Source organism: Anomaloglossus baeobatrachus, chromosome 3, assembly GCF_048569485.1.
Source record: "Anomaloglossus baeobatrachus isolate aAnoBae1 chromosome 3, aAnoBae1.hap1, whole genome shotgun sequence".
In the NCBI taxonomy this organism is placed as follows: Eukaryota; Metazoa; Chordata; class Amphibia; order Anura; family Aromobatidae; genus Anomaloglossus; species Anomaloglossus baeobatrachus.
The window spans coordinates 606,063,712-606,078,253 of NC_134355.1; the positions used below are offsets into that span (position 1 = coordinate 606,063,712).

The following is a 14,542-nucleotide window of genomic DNA, read 5'->3' on the forward strand; positions in this document are numbered from 1 at the left end:
GTCACCGATGAGCGATTTTGAACGTTTTTGCGACGATTCAAAATCGCTCATAGGTGTCACACGCAAAGACATCGCTAAAGCGACCGGATGTGCGTCACAAATTCCGTGACCCCAACGAGATCGCTCGGGCGATGTCGCAGCGTGTAAAGCCCGCTATACTCTTGTGAAGAAGTGCCAAAGCTAATGGTTAATCTAAATTAGATGACATAGTTATGGTATACAAATGCTATGATATGCAAATGTATTTAGAATGTAAATTTAAGAATATTGTCAATATTTTTAGTTTTTTGGTTTCTAGTATGTATCTGATTTTGACACAGTGGAGGGAAAAATGAGGGGAAAGAGTAAATGAGAATAGCTTGTACAGTATATCAATCACTCAATGTCAGATGACAGCTGCAAAAGTTGATATATAAAAAGAGAGAAATTTGGCAGAAATAGGAGATAAAGTACTGGTTTATGTACTCGATATCCAATTATTGCTCATTTATAAAACATTTCTACAGTCTTCCATCACATATATATTAAAGTTTAAGATATAGAGTAGTTGGTCAACGTTCAGACGTGACGGGGAATTGACAATAGCAGATGGGAGTGGGAGTTAACTCTTATAACATCGTTGGGAATATTTGACTCAAAACAATATATAAAGACTCTTTAACAACTCTACAAAAGACAAAGAGTATTTCCTACATGTATATTGAGGAAAGTCAACTGTACCCACCATATAATTGTTTTTATAAAGCATTTATTCAGATGTGAAATATAATAATACCAAAAGTTAGAAAAAAAATCAATAAAAGAATTTTAAAAAGTAGTACACACATTTTTTTTTGTTATGACAAATGTTACAAATAGGTAATATTACCAATACGAACCCAATAAGATAATATAATACATTGCTCTTATTTCATAGCCCACGTGAGCTTTATGGTATGTGCACGTGTTGATTTCCAGCTGAAATTTTGGCATCAAAAATGCTTCTTTTGGCACAAAAAGGCTGCGTAAAATTCATTTAATAATTTATTTTAACATTCTTTTTATTTGTTTGTGATGCATTTTCCCGAATTTTTTCAATGGGAAAGATAAAATAGCTGCAAAAATGCTAAAAAAAGCGATTATGATGCAGATTTACCGTATTTTTCCGCTTTTTAAGACGCACCGGATCATAAGACGCACCCTGAACTTAGACATAAAAAAAGGTAAAAGAAAAAAGAAAAATGGGGTCCGTCTTATAATCCGGTGTTCTCTTACCAGAGGGGGGCAGCAGTGGTGGTGAAGCGGGGTCACAGGAGGCAAAGGTTGTGCTGGCAGGCATGGCGGGTCAGTGTAAGCGGGGTCCGTGGTGGCAGGTGGCATCCGGGGTGGCAGGAGCCGGGGGACCCGTGATGGCAGGAGCCGCGGGGCCCGTGGTGGTGGCGACAACAGCAGCGTCGGTGATGGCGGGTGAGTCATGCAGCAGACCGGTGCAGTGAGTGTCCCAGTGTCCACGGTCCCGGTTCAAATAATGGCGCCTGCGCAGATGAAGCTCTCATCCAAGGGCTCCATCTGCGCATGCGCTGACTCCCGGGGGAGCGTGTGCGCAGATGGAGCTCTCATTTAAGAGCTCTATCTGCGCACGCGCCCGCTGCCATCATTTGAAACTGGGACCGCGGACAAACTGGGTAACTTGCTGCACAGCCGCCCGCCCCGCACGCACAGAGTGGCAGCCAGCAGGCTGCCCGCCCACCCTGCGTGCAAGCGGCCGGGTACCTGTGCTTGCATGCAGGCGGCAGCCATCTGCCACCCGCACAGGCACCCGACTGCCGCCCGCACACAGCACCCGGCTGCCGGCCGCTGCCCACACACAGCACCCAGCCGCCGCCCGCACACAGCACCCGGCCGCCGACCACTGCCCGCACACAGCACCCGGCCGCCACCCGCACACAGCACCCGGCCGCTGCTCGCACACAGCACCTGGCCGCCGGCTGCACACAGCACCCGGCCGCCGGCTGCACATAGCACCCGGCCGCCGGCCGCAGCCCGCACACAGCACCTGACTGCCGCCCGCACGCAGCCACGGGTACCCGGCTGCCACCGCACGCAAGAACAGGTACCCGGCCACTTGCACGCAGCCACAGGCACCCGGCCACCTGATCACCGCACAGACAGGACCCCCAGGTACTGCTATATTTGCTTTATAAGACGCACCCCCCATTTTCCTCTCAAATTTTTGGGAGGGAAAGTGTGTCTTATAAAGCAAAAAATATGGTACAAGGAAAATGTCATGGGGTATGTGTTGACAGGCCAGGGGCCCCTAGGCTGACCCTCAGACTTGAGACCCTGCTCTGTCCCTTATCTCGGAGGTGGGATTGATTGTAGCTAGGTCCGAGCCCCCAGAGTGACCCTAACTCCTTTTCGAGCCCTAATCTTACTCCGCCTCTCTCACACCCTTGGGGCAGGCTGGAAAACACAAAGACAAAACCCCAAAAAATGACATGGACAAGGGAGTACAGAAACTCATACACATAGTACTCAAAACACACAGGAGAAACAATATGTGTACCTGGCAGCAACGAAAAAGGAAACAAAGTAACGCACAAAAGAGGAATGCTCACACCACTCAAAAGCGCAGCACGGATCACCATAAACAGGATAACCTGAGGCTGGGTTGCTGGAGCTTATACTGAAGCTATCATCGGTACATACTGGAAGAAAGCTTTAAATAGGGAGGAGACAGCTGCACGTGGCAATTAGCATCTGAGCTACTAATTCCTTCTCACCAGTCTGCAGGAATTAACTCTGTAGAGCTGTAGAGCAGTGAAACCGGAACCAGCCGATGCCTGAACATTCCAGTCAGAATCTGTGGTGGGAACAGAGTCTGACAACGCCATGCCAGTAGGTCTATATCCTAAAGAGGGACGTTTTTATTCTACCACAAATGTATTATGCTTTTACGGTTAGAGTTTACATTATTTAATTTCACAAAAACTAAAAGTTACCGATACTTCTTTTTGCCTCTACCAGGTAAAATGTAGAACACTATATTGTTTATTATTGCTCTAATAGATTGTAATATTAAATAATATTTTTTAAACTGAAGCCATTTTCAAGTTTCAGGTGCTATACCCTCCATCAACATTTCAATTACCCCGATCCTTGTGAGAGGCATTACCTTAAAATTTTCTTGCAGAGTTCCTTTACTGGTGACATCTCAATTTTTCATGAAGCAATTCCTTGCTGGGGATTCACGCAGTGAAAATTAACGGGCGATGTTTCAGGCTTTTCATTTGATCTCCCTGTGATCTGTCTTTAATTTCTCCGAGTATCCACAGCTTGATAGCACAACTGAAGAAAAGACAGAAAAGATATTTAAAACCAAGGTCACAGTTGTGTAAAACATGGACCCTGACCATACAACATTCATCTACTGCCATAATTTCTAACGTGTCCTCAAAGGGAGTCTGTCACCCTGAAAAATGTCCACAAACTAATATAATGTGTGAATAGCTAAAGAAATGCAGGATCCAAAAATGAAATTATTTCTGATGTCACTTCCCTTTCCCCACCCCCCGGCAGTAAGTCTGCAAACAGCCCATGAGCTATATGTAATTCGGCATCGAGAAGTTTTCTTGTCAATTTCTCTTTGTTTTGAGGTTCAAAGGATACAATACAATGCAGAACATAGGGAATTGGCAGCCTAAAGGGAACCAAACCACCGCCAGGGGCAAGCCGGACCAGTCTCATCTCTTGTTGTAGTCCCTGGCTGTATCTTCCAACTACGGAATGTCAAGCTCAAATACACAAAGGGCGAAAGTAAAAAAACTTGGTCAAAATTGTTGGTTAAACAAGTCATGGGCGTCAAAACAGAAAAATGTGCCCCACATAGTCTTGCATACAGAATAAGGTGCCCCACATAACCCTTGAAATAAAATAATGGGCCCCACATAGTCCTTCACAAATAATAAGGGGCCCCACATAGTCCTCCATACAGAATAATAGACACTACATAGCCCTCCATACAGAATAATGGGTCCCACATAGTCCTCCATGCAGAATAATGAGCCCCGCATAGTCCTCCATACAGAATAATGGGCCCCACATAGTCCTCCATACAGAATAATGGGCCCCGCATAGTCCTCCATACAGAATAATGGGCCCCACATAGTCCTCCATACAGAATAATGGGCCCCACATAGCCCTCCATACAGAATAATGGGCCCCACATAGTCCTCTATACAGAATAATGGGTCCCACATAGTCCTCCATACACAATAATGGGCCCCACATAGCCTTCCATACAAAATAATGGGCCCCACATAGCCCTCCATACAGAATAATGGGCCTCACATAGCCCCCCATACAGAATAATGGGTACCACATAGCCCTCCATACAGAATAATGGACACCTGGCATTGAGGGCCAAAAATGGTAGGCCAGAGTTTGACATGTAAGTTCTAACTATATAACACTTTGCCATTTCAGAAAAAATATGCCTGGGTACAATTGTGCAGCCATTCTCTGATTCATGCTGCCTATGATTTGGGCAGCAGGAATTGCATGACAGGCTCCAGGACAATAGCGACACCTTTAGGATGAAGTCTTCTCAGACATTCAGACATTACTACATTATCAGACATTATAACAGTTTTCAGATAAATACATAATGCTGTTATATCATTGGAGTCGCAGTGTCAGGCTATGATAACTTTACATATGTGGCCGAGACAACCTAATACAAGAATTAGCTTACAGTTAAAACCTGCAACGGGGCCTCCGATTATTGCAAGTCTTTAATAGCATTGGTCTTGTCATATGGAGCAAAGGAACTTTTGGGGCCCCTCAGGGCCTGGGTGCGATTGCAACCCCTGCACGTATTGTAGTTATGCCCCTGTCCCTACATTTGCATGAATCTCCATCATACACAATCATTGTGGTAAGAGATGGGCTCCAGTATGTGTCGGAGATTGTTAGCCCCATAGAAGACAAGGGTTGATTTGAATGATAACAATCTCTTCAGGGGAGCTATGAAGAGGGTAAAAGTAGGATCCAAATGTGGAGAAACCCAGAGGTCTCTCTGCCACACTGAGGATACCACTAAGTTAAATTACAAAAAGGAAGTCCTCTTCATTAAAATTAGGTCCTGGTACTTTAAAGTGGTTTTTCAGGCTAAGATTCTGCAAACATTCTGTGTGGCTGCAGATGGCTGAATCCTGACAATGCGCACTGTGCACAGTGTCAAGATTCCACATTTTTGCCTGCCTGAGTTTTTGGCCATATGACCACATTTATATGATTTGCATAGTCGCGGTAATGTGCCAACTATCTTCTCAGCCACGTCTACCAAATGAATATCATGAGAACAGGAAAAGTTGCTATTCGGTACTTCTCAGACTTGTGATAACATGACTGTCCGCTCAGACAGGCAACAGAGGAGAATCCTGATGGTGTGCACATTGCCCGCTGTGAGGATTAAGCAATCTGCAGACACAGAGTGATTACCAAGTTATAGCTGAATCATGGAAAACCCCTCAAATTATACCTCTGTGTGTCTGTACAGTGCTATCGAGTATCTCATCACTATATAGGTAACATTAAATACTGTAAAGAACACTAAAAGCAACAATATGTCTGATACTTAGTTATAGTCAATGCTCCTTTTCAGTCAATATACCCACATTGAAAAGTCCAAACACCAGAGCACTGTCATTCATTTTTTTGTGTGTGGATTTCCATGGAAGATTAGTAATTGACCTTTGGATTTTAATAGATCGAGAACAGAGGCTTTAGCTTTGTCCGTATTTACTCCATCGCTTTCATTAGAAAATCCCAATATTGCAATGCTGATTATAATACTATTAGTCTGTTCTGTGCCTTACGGTCCCTTGTATAACTGCAACTGGCTCAAGACCTGTAGCTACAATTTTGCTTAAGATGTAATATCTGCGAAGAATGAAATGATCTTAAAATATATATCATATTCTACCTCTTGGTACTCAAAACACATTTTTTTTGTTCACTGTTAAAAAATTCAGAATTGCTAAATCTTTGAGAACCTACATCAATTATCGGAGGGTTCTACAATGTGATTTTCTAAATAACTCAGCATGTATATGAGTTACTCTGATGTCCTACTGTATGTTCTGCCCTTCTTGCAGCAGCATTTCAGGGGCATTACAACACTTAGGCCCTGTGCGCACTTGCCGGATTTTGCCGCGGATTTCCTGCGGTTTTGCTGCATGTTTCGCTGCAGAAAATGTTCATAACATCTCTGCAGTGAATCACCAGGAAAACCTATGGGGAAAAAAATTCCTGTGCGCACTAGGCGGATTTTGACAGCTGCATGTTTTGCTGCGGGATTCCCGCAGCAAAAACAATTGCATGTCAATTATTTTCCGCACGTCGCTGCGGGATTTCACTCCATTGACTCCAATGTATTCGTGAAATCCCGCAGGGAATAACGCAGGCAGTAAATTCTGTGCAGTTCACTGCGTTTTCCTGCGTTATTCCCTCCGGTATTTCACGGTTTACCTCCGGTAATGTACATCGCTTGCCTGCGGTTTTGCAGGGAAGTGATGTCATTACAGGAAGAGGAAGCCGTGCAGAGAGTAAACACAAACACATCACAGACACACACACATCACAGACATAGAACACATAGACACAGACACATAGAACACACATAGAAAGCAAACGGAAATATAGAAAACAAAGCACGTGGGCTCCACTGTATATTTACCGTCCAGCCGAGGTAAGCACATAGCGGCGGACCGGTATTCTCAGGCTGGAGAGGGCGGGGGCTAGGGTTAATGTCCCCCGCCTCCCTCCCCCTCCCGCAGCCGAGAATATCAGCCGCAGCTGCCCCGGCACTGTCGCATGCATTATGCGGCAGTACCGGAGTGTCCCCGGCTCTTCCTGCTGCCGTGTAGCAGTGGCAGTCAAGGAAATACAAGGAGTTAATGGTGGCGGATCACCGCCATTAACTCCAGGCTTGATCATGGCAGCGTCTATGTGACAGCTGACATGATCAACCCGTAAGTAAAGTGAAAAAACACACACCGAAAAATCTTTTATTTTAAATAAAACACAAATAAGCCTCAATCACACTTTTATTGACCCCTCCCGAAACAAAACTCCAACGTAATCCACAGCTCCGGCATCCTGCGATGCTTGTATCCAGCCGCGACTGACACACAGCGCTGAATGCAGCCTCACAGCGAGACAGCAGAGAGGTAACCACAGGGCATTTCCCACAGCCGGTAATGTGAACTCACTGCCGACCGTGAGAAATGCAGAGTGTGCTCACAGGGACTCTATCTATCTATTCTTCTATCTATTTCTCTATCTCAGAATGAAATGACTGTTTTTTTTTTTTCAATGTGCTTTATTGCATTGAATGCAATAAAGCACATACCAACCGGCACGCGGCAAAACCGCGGCAATACCGCGAACAATACCGCGGTAAAACCGCAGCAAACCGCGGCAAACCGCATGCAGTTTTCGGGTGTGGTTTGCCGCAGTTTTTTACCGCGGTGCGGTAATCTTTGAATACCTGCGGAATTTTCTTGAGAAAATTCCATTTTCCAGTGCGCACAGGGCCTTACTGCTGCTAATTTGTAGATGATCCTTACACAGTGACCACTTGTGATAAGTTTCCATTCTAGGCTAAAACATTTTTATTAATAATAATAATTATTATTATAATTATAATAATCTTTATTTCTATAGCTCCAACATATTCCGCAACGCTTTATAATTCAGAAGTTCATATACAGACAATCATAAGTAACAGTTATAGATGATACAATAATTAAAGCAAATATAATGACAGCCCTGCTCGTAGGAGCTTACAATCTACAATGGGGTAAGGTAGGGGGGACACAAGGTACAAATGTAGGGGGTTAAGGGTTAGGCCCACCCTTGCATCTGTACCTGACACACTTAAGGTCTGTAACTGTAAATGCCTTGTGTAGTTTGCCACCAGGTGGTAGTGCTGCAGTGTGTATGTCCTGGCACCTGGGTAGGCAGGAGGACAACAGGAACTATACAAGGGAAAGTTGGTGGTAGAGAAGGAGAAGAGTCCCCGGGAAGATGGAACTTTGAGAATCCCCCTATTCTGATGATTTGGACCCTATGGGTCACCCCTGCGGCCACGACAAGTGGGTTCCTGTCCAAATTGTTGAACCGTGTCCCCCACAGAGAGGGGTTTAGTCTGGCGGTTGGGGGCCTGGCATCGGTATCTGTTGGCAGAAACGTAAAGAAGCCCACTCACGGAATAGTCAGTGTGTCACCTGGTGATGGGGTATGTCTGGATGGCCTGGCACAGAGGGGAGATGCCTAGAAGGTTGTGATGCGATCCCCTGTGTGGATATGAAGTGTAGTGAGGGAAATAAAGGCACACAGAACAACGAAGTTGTCCAGGTGACAGAGATACTGATTGCTGTGAAATTATGTCAAGTGTGAAGAGTAGAAGGAACCCCAATGAGACAGTTACCGGTGCCGGCAGGATGCAGAGTGAGGTATTGTGAAGATCCTGACAATAAAATTAAGCCTGGGTGCATGACGCATCCTATGTCACACACAAAAGCAGGTATTGAGGTCCTGCACAGATCAAAGTGCACCTGCGCAGGACCTCAGTGCCACCGAGTGTGTATGACGTAGGATGCGTCATGCACGCCGGATTCAGAAGAAGCAAGACCAAAGTGGCCAAAAAAGGAGGCGCCCGTCCCGGAGAATGGCGCCACCCATCCGACTGTTGTACACAACGACCTTCTAAGCGACCTTCTAAGTGAGTATTATAAAGTGTTTTTTATGTTCTACACAGCGGCCTGGGCTCTTATATACAGCAAGTTAGAATGCTGTCTATAAGAGCCCAGTGGTGGTGGCTGCAGCTTATAACTGGTGACAGGTTCCCTTTAATGACAGGTTGTGCTGTGACCTGTTGTTCCCCTGCTGCAACAACTACTACACATGCCTGCCCTGTGCCCTGTGCCCTCCACCACACAAGTGCATATTTACAACCATGGTCCAGCCATCTTGAAGAAATAGGGAATAGCTAAAGGCTGCATGAGTCGGTCACGAGCCAATCTTTTCAATGCTTTTGGGTGCGGTGGAGTGTGAGGGAGAACTATGTTCTGGGAACTAGGGGAGGGGATATGTATGAATTGACTTAGATTAGGACGGGTGATAGGCCACCATAAAAGGATGTGTCTGAAGCTGTGCAAGTTGTGGATTGACGTAGTTACTTGGGATAGAGCATTTCAGAGGATTGATGCAGCTCAGGAGAAGTCTTGGAGCAAGGAGTGGGAGGTTCAGATTAGTGTGGATGTTAGTCGAAGGTCATTTGCGGAGTGTAGAGAATGGGTAGGGTGATAGACAGAGATGAGCCTGAAGATGTAGAAGGGTGCCACGCTGTGAAAAACTTTGTGAGTGAGAACAAGGAATTTAAATTGGATCCTATGTTGTATGGGAGCCAGTACAATGACTGGCACAGAGCGGAAGCATCCGAGTAACAATTAGCCAGATAGGTGACCATGGCTGCAGCATTAAGGATGGACCGCAGAGGGGAAAGTCTAGTGAAGGGGAGACAAATTAATAGAGAATTACGTGTTTCTTATTGAATCTTTGGAAGTCATCATATTTTATTTATAGAACCAAAATAATCATGCCAAGAACATGGAAGTAAGAATATAGCATGCCTGATTATTAATTGTGTTGGTATTAAGAACATATTATACTGATACAAACATGAAGTTCCATTGTCCATATGAAGTATTAGGATTCCGTAGTTCTGACTTTATTCATCGCTTTACATTTCTAATGAATATTCATTTTTCACTTGAATTTAACATAATGTCACATAACCCAATTATACAAAGCAGTTCCTAAAAATGTTCTCGTTCCAGACACTTATCCTGGTGTGGCGGACTTTCTGAGAAAGATCTGGCTAATGATGCAGGAAGTCATTTCTGTCAAAGCGAACTATAAAATACCCAAGGTCAGGTAAGGACGACATGCGCTGTACCAGACACCAGTCTCATCGTTTCAGACATCTGATTATATATTCCCATCTTATCAGTGGAAAGCAGGTAATGCACACTCTTATTACATTTCTTAACGTTACGCCAAGTATAATAGGTTTGAATGCCATCTGTCATGTTGCTTGGAAAAAATAGATTCAGAACATCATTTGCACACCCACACCAAGTTACTTCACAAAGAAAAACTCTGTAATGTAGGTCCATATTATGGACGTACCTAACTTGGATACGTTTTTTAATAAAAATTTGCATTTCTCATCTAATCTTCTTTCTTCAGGAGCACACCGCTTCTATGTCTCCTAGCTTCCTGCCTGATGGGGGAGCAGTGCGCTCCTGAAGATTGAAAGTTTAGACCAGCGGCATTGTTGTAGCCCTAGTCCAAACTGTCCTGTCTCTAATGATTCCAGCAGAGGCCACTTTGTTACTGTAGCATCAGAGGAAGCCCTAAGCAAAACGTACATCTTTGGGTCCTCTATTTCTAAAGTCGTTTTCATTATATGGTATGTTTAAACATTTGATTTTGCATTGTATGTATTTTTGTATTATACCCTTTGTACTACATGCTCTGTCAGAGTTGGGATTACAGCATAATGTGCATTTCTTTACCACTAATATGATGCCCTTTTGCAGTATATTTTTTTCTAAAATGTATTTTCTGTATTTTTGTCCCACTATTTTAAGTCTAACAATTATAATTATGTATCAATAAAAATAATTTATTTTTACTATTGAATATTTTTGTGATTATTCCTCTTACCAAGTGTAGTAAAGGAGTACAAGGACACTGAAAGTGATCTGACCAGCATAAAAGCAGCACTTGCAAGCTCTATAGAAAAGAGCTTGCAACCTCTATTCCTTACCTAGTAATCTGGCCACTCTCATAGACTGCAAAGGTGTCTGGTAACTTAATGTCACACTAGATACGTGAAAGTACCTAGCGATTGGTGAAAGTGAAGGAAAGGGAAACCCTGTGTCTAGGGATAGGGAAGATAGTGACCCCTGACCAATGTTACTGCTGGTCCCTGGGGTCCCTCACCACTCTAGATAGGATTCTGCACCTATACGCCGAGCCATATACCTGACCCCAAGTATCCCTAGTGCTGCGCCATAAATAGGGATGGATTGGAGGAGCTGTTTGTCAACCCCACTAAACAACTACAGATGACTCAAGGAAGACACAGGTTCAAAGATGACAGATGATTTTCAGTAATGATACCACAGAGGAGTACAAGCCACCTACTTGCAACAAAAGCTTGAGTGAACAGAAAAATATCTCCAGCACCATGTCCAAGGAAAGGGAGGAAGTGGTATATAAGCACCAACAGAATACTGATGATTAGCAGCTTGGTGGAAGGCGAGCTCCTGCTGGGTCCAAAAGGGGAGTTATGAATCCAGCAGGAAAGCTACCTATACCAATGAACACTGACAGCAGGAACAATGGAAGGTCAGGGAGCATTCTGCGCAGCCAGGCGCTGTGACCTTCTATTGCCAGAAACCACATGACTGTCTGTCACACGTCACACACCCGTGACACCTAAGCAACGACCAGTAAACTATACATTAAAAATACTTCCAGAACAGGCTGGATTTTTAATAAAGAAATGCCAAGTTGCTTAATTTTACAAGTACTTTACAATTTTAACTATTAAAGAAGCTGAGACAACCTCCGCTGTTTCACTGTGTCCACCCACAAGGATCAGGTTGGATTCATTCTCTTTGGACAGATCTGAGACAGAATCCTGACATTGGTGTCACTTATATAATAATTCAATAATAAATTCAATAATAAATCATTTTTTATTATTATATTCTCTGTCTCCCGAGTTTCTTATTGACTTCCATTATGCTTGGTTGTCGAGTCAAGCCTGTCCAAACATCCAGCCTGCTTGATTAAAGTATCGAGCACTCGAGGATTTTAGTGCTCGCTCATCACTAGCCCTGATACAGGCCATTGACTTCAGGCTCCAGTTTTCAAGTGTGACTGCAACTAAGCTGCTATTCCCTGCACATGAGGTAAGAAACTTGGAAGTATCTGGAGAACTATACTACATTTCTAATTCGAGGTATTTTCTAATATTATTCTTATTACACCTACTACATGTTGGGATAGGAGCTGGTTGTGGGAAACAGTGGAGACACAGTACTTTGACAATGAACACTGTAAAGCTATAGGAATCGGACATTGCACATAGTGATGTTGCGGTGCATGGATAATTAACACTGTAAAGTTATAAAAGTGAGTTATTGTCCACAATGATGTCACATTATATGAAAAATAAACACTGTCACTTTGAAGTGTCTCCTCCATAGATCTGCAAACTAATCTCCTGATATACTCCAACAAGTAATCTCTGGTCCTTCCAAGACCTCCTTTTCTCTTCCACACTTGTACGTTCTTTACCCAATCACCTTTGAGACTTCTCTCAAGTATTCTCCTTTCCACTTGAACTTTGCGCCTCAACACATCTGAGGATTATCCATTCAGAACTTTCAGATAGAACTTGAATACCCATCTCATCGGGAAAGGTAACAGCTTGGAATGACCCATCTGCCATATCATCACCACCAGAGCCGCTACCTCACCACCACCAGAGTGAGCTGCCTGCCACCTCACTACCACCAGAGCTGTCACCTCATCACCTCCAGAGCTGCCACCTCATCACCACCAGAGCTGTCACCTCATCACCACTGGAGCGGTCACCTCACCACCACCAGAGCTGCCACACTCACCATCATCGCAGCTGTTGCAACCCCACAATATACTGTCTCCTTCCCATTATCCTGTAGACCAGGATCCCCAACCGGTGGCTCGGGAGCCACATGTGGCTCACAGGCCCATAATAAGTGGCTCGCTGCTGTCTTTCAGCTTGGTACATTAGCCCCAGTTCTAGCAAACAGTTATGAAGAGCAGGTCTTCAGATGGTAACTTTTGTGAGTACCCCCACACAGAAGAGCAGATCTGGATGGGCATAAGTTAGGAACTCCTGGACCTTGGTATACTGATTTCTATGCAGAGGCTTTATCTGTCATCATACTGGTAACTGGTAATGGGGACGGGACTCTTGGTGAGACTACTGTGAGGGGGGTGGGAGCTGGATGTGGTTTGCAACCATCTCTCAGAACGGAATATGGCTCTTAAGATCAGAAAAGGTGGGAAGCCGGACTGTAAGCCCACAAGGGCAGGGTCCTCTCACTACAGTACCAGTTTGATAGTGTTAGTTTGTGCACTGTAATTTGTATTGTGTATGTAACGCCTTTTTCACATGTACAGCACAATGGCATCAATGGTGCTCCAAAAATAAATAATAATAATAATAATAATAAATGAATGGTCTATTGAAGACACAAATGTCAAAGTACGAGGGGCTGCTGATAAGTCTTTGGCATTGCCCAGAAAGAAACGAGATAGGATGATGAAACTTTACATTTATTCCACATACTCTCCACTGATGAGAACAAACTTCTTACATCGGTATTCCAAGTTCTGTAAGCCTAGCAAAAAGAAGAATTTCGGTTGTGCCTCAAACCAGACATCTGTAGCAGCCATGGTATCAAAAATGGTGTGAAATTTGGTACCCTTGAGGTGTTTCTTCAGGTTTGGAAACAGATGATAGTCGGAGGGAGCTAGATCTGGTGAATAAGGTGGGTGGCCAACCAGCTGGAAGCCCAGTGCTTCCAGTTTTGCCTTGGTTGCTTGTGCAGTGTGAGCGGAGGTGTTGTCTTGCAGAAACAAGATTCCTTTGGACAGCTTGCTGCGCCTCTTGGCCTTCAGAGCTGCCTTTAATTGGTCCAAAAGTTTAATGTAATACCTTGCATTGATGGTGGAACCCTTTTGAAGGTAGTCCACTATCAGCACACCCTCCTTATCCCAGAACACAGATGCCATCACTTTAGTGGCTGATTTTTGCACCCTGAACGTCTTTGGACGAGGAGAACCACTGTGCCTCCACTCTTTTGACTGATCCTTGTTTTCACGGTCATAAAAATAAATCCAGGTCTCATCCATAGTGACAAGTCGATTAAGGAACTTCTTATCAGTCCAGAAACGCTGACAAATGGACCGGGAAGTTTCCACTCGCCTGCTTCTCTGATCTGTTGTCAAACATTTGGGGACCCACTTTGCAGATAGCTTCCTCATGTCCAAGTGTTCATGGATAATGACACAAACACGTTCACGGGAAATCCCCATGATGTCTACTATTGCTTTAGCTAAAATTCGTCAACTTTCCAGTATGAGGTTGTGCACAGCATCAACGATCTCCGGAAAAAAAAACACTCTCGATCGTCCAGAACATTCCTCATTATTGGTGCTGAAGTGGCCTGTTTTAAATTTGGCAACCCAGTTCTTAGTTGTGGAATATGATCCCCCAATGTCTGTGACATATCACCATGAATATCCTTCTCAAACTTTCCTTGCAGAAACAAGAATTTTATCACTCCTCTGCTCTCAGTTGCTGTGAATATCGTATTCGACCCCGCCATTTTGTTTTCCCGCGTGCGTAGAACACTGTTGCCATAAGCAA

The 14,542-nt window shown here is 44.2% G+C and overlaps 1 protein-coding gene across 10 annotated transcripts in view; it reads right to left on the minus strand.

The window, feature by feature from the left end:
- Positions 1–14,542, minus strand: part of MYT1L (myelin transcription factor 1 like) — a 746,199-nt gene that overhangs the window by 565,526 nt on the left and 166,131 nt on the right. For all 10 annotated transcript variants that reach the window (XM_075341068.1, XM_075341066.1, XM_075341065.1 and 7 more), the window contains exon 2: positions 3,155–3,327. The gene's annotated coding sequence lies outside the window, so the exon portion shown is untranslated. The remainder of the gene's footprint in view (positions 1–3,154; positions 3,328–14,542) is intronic.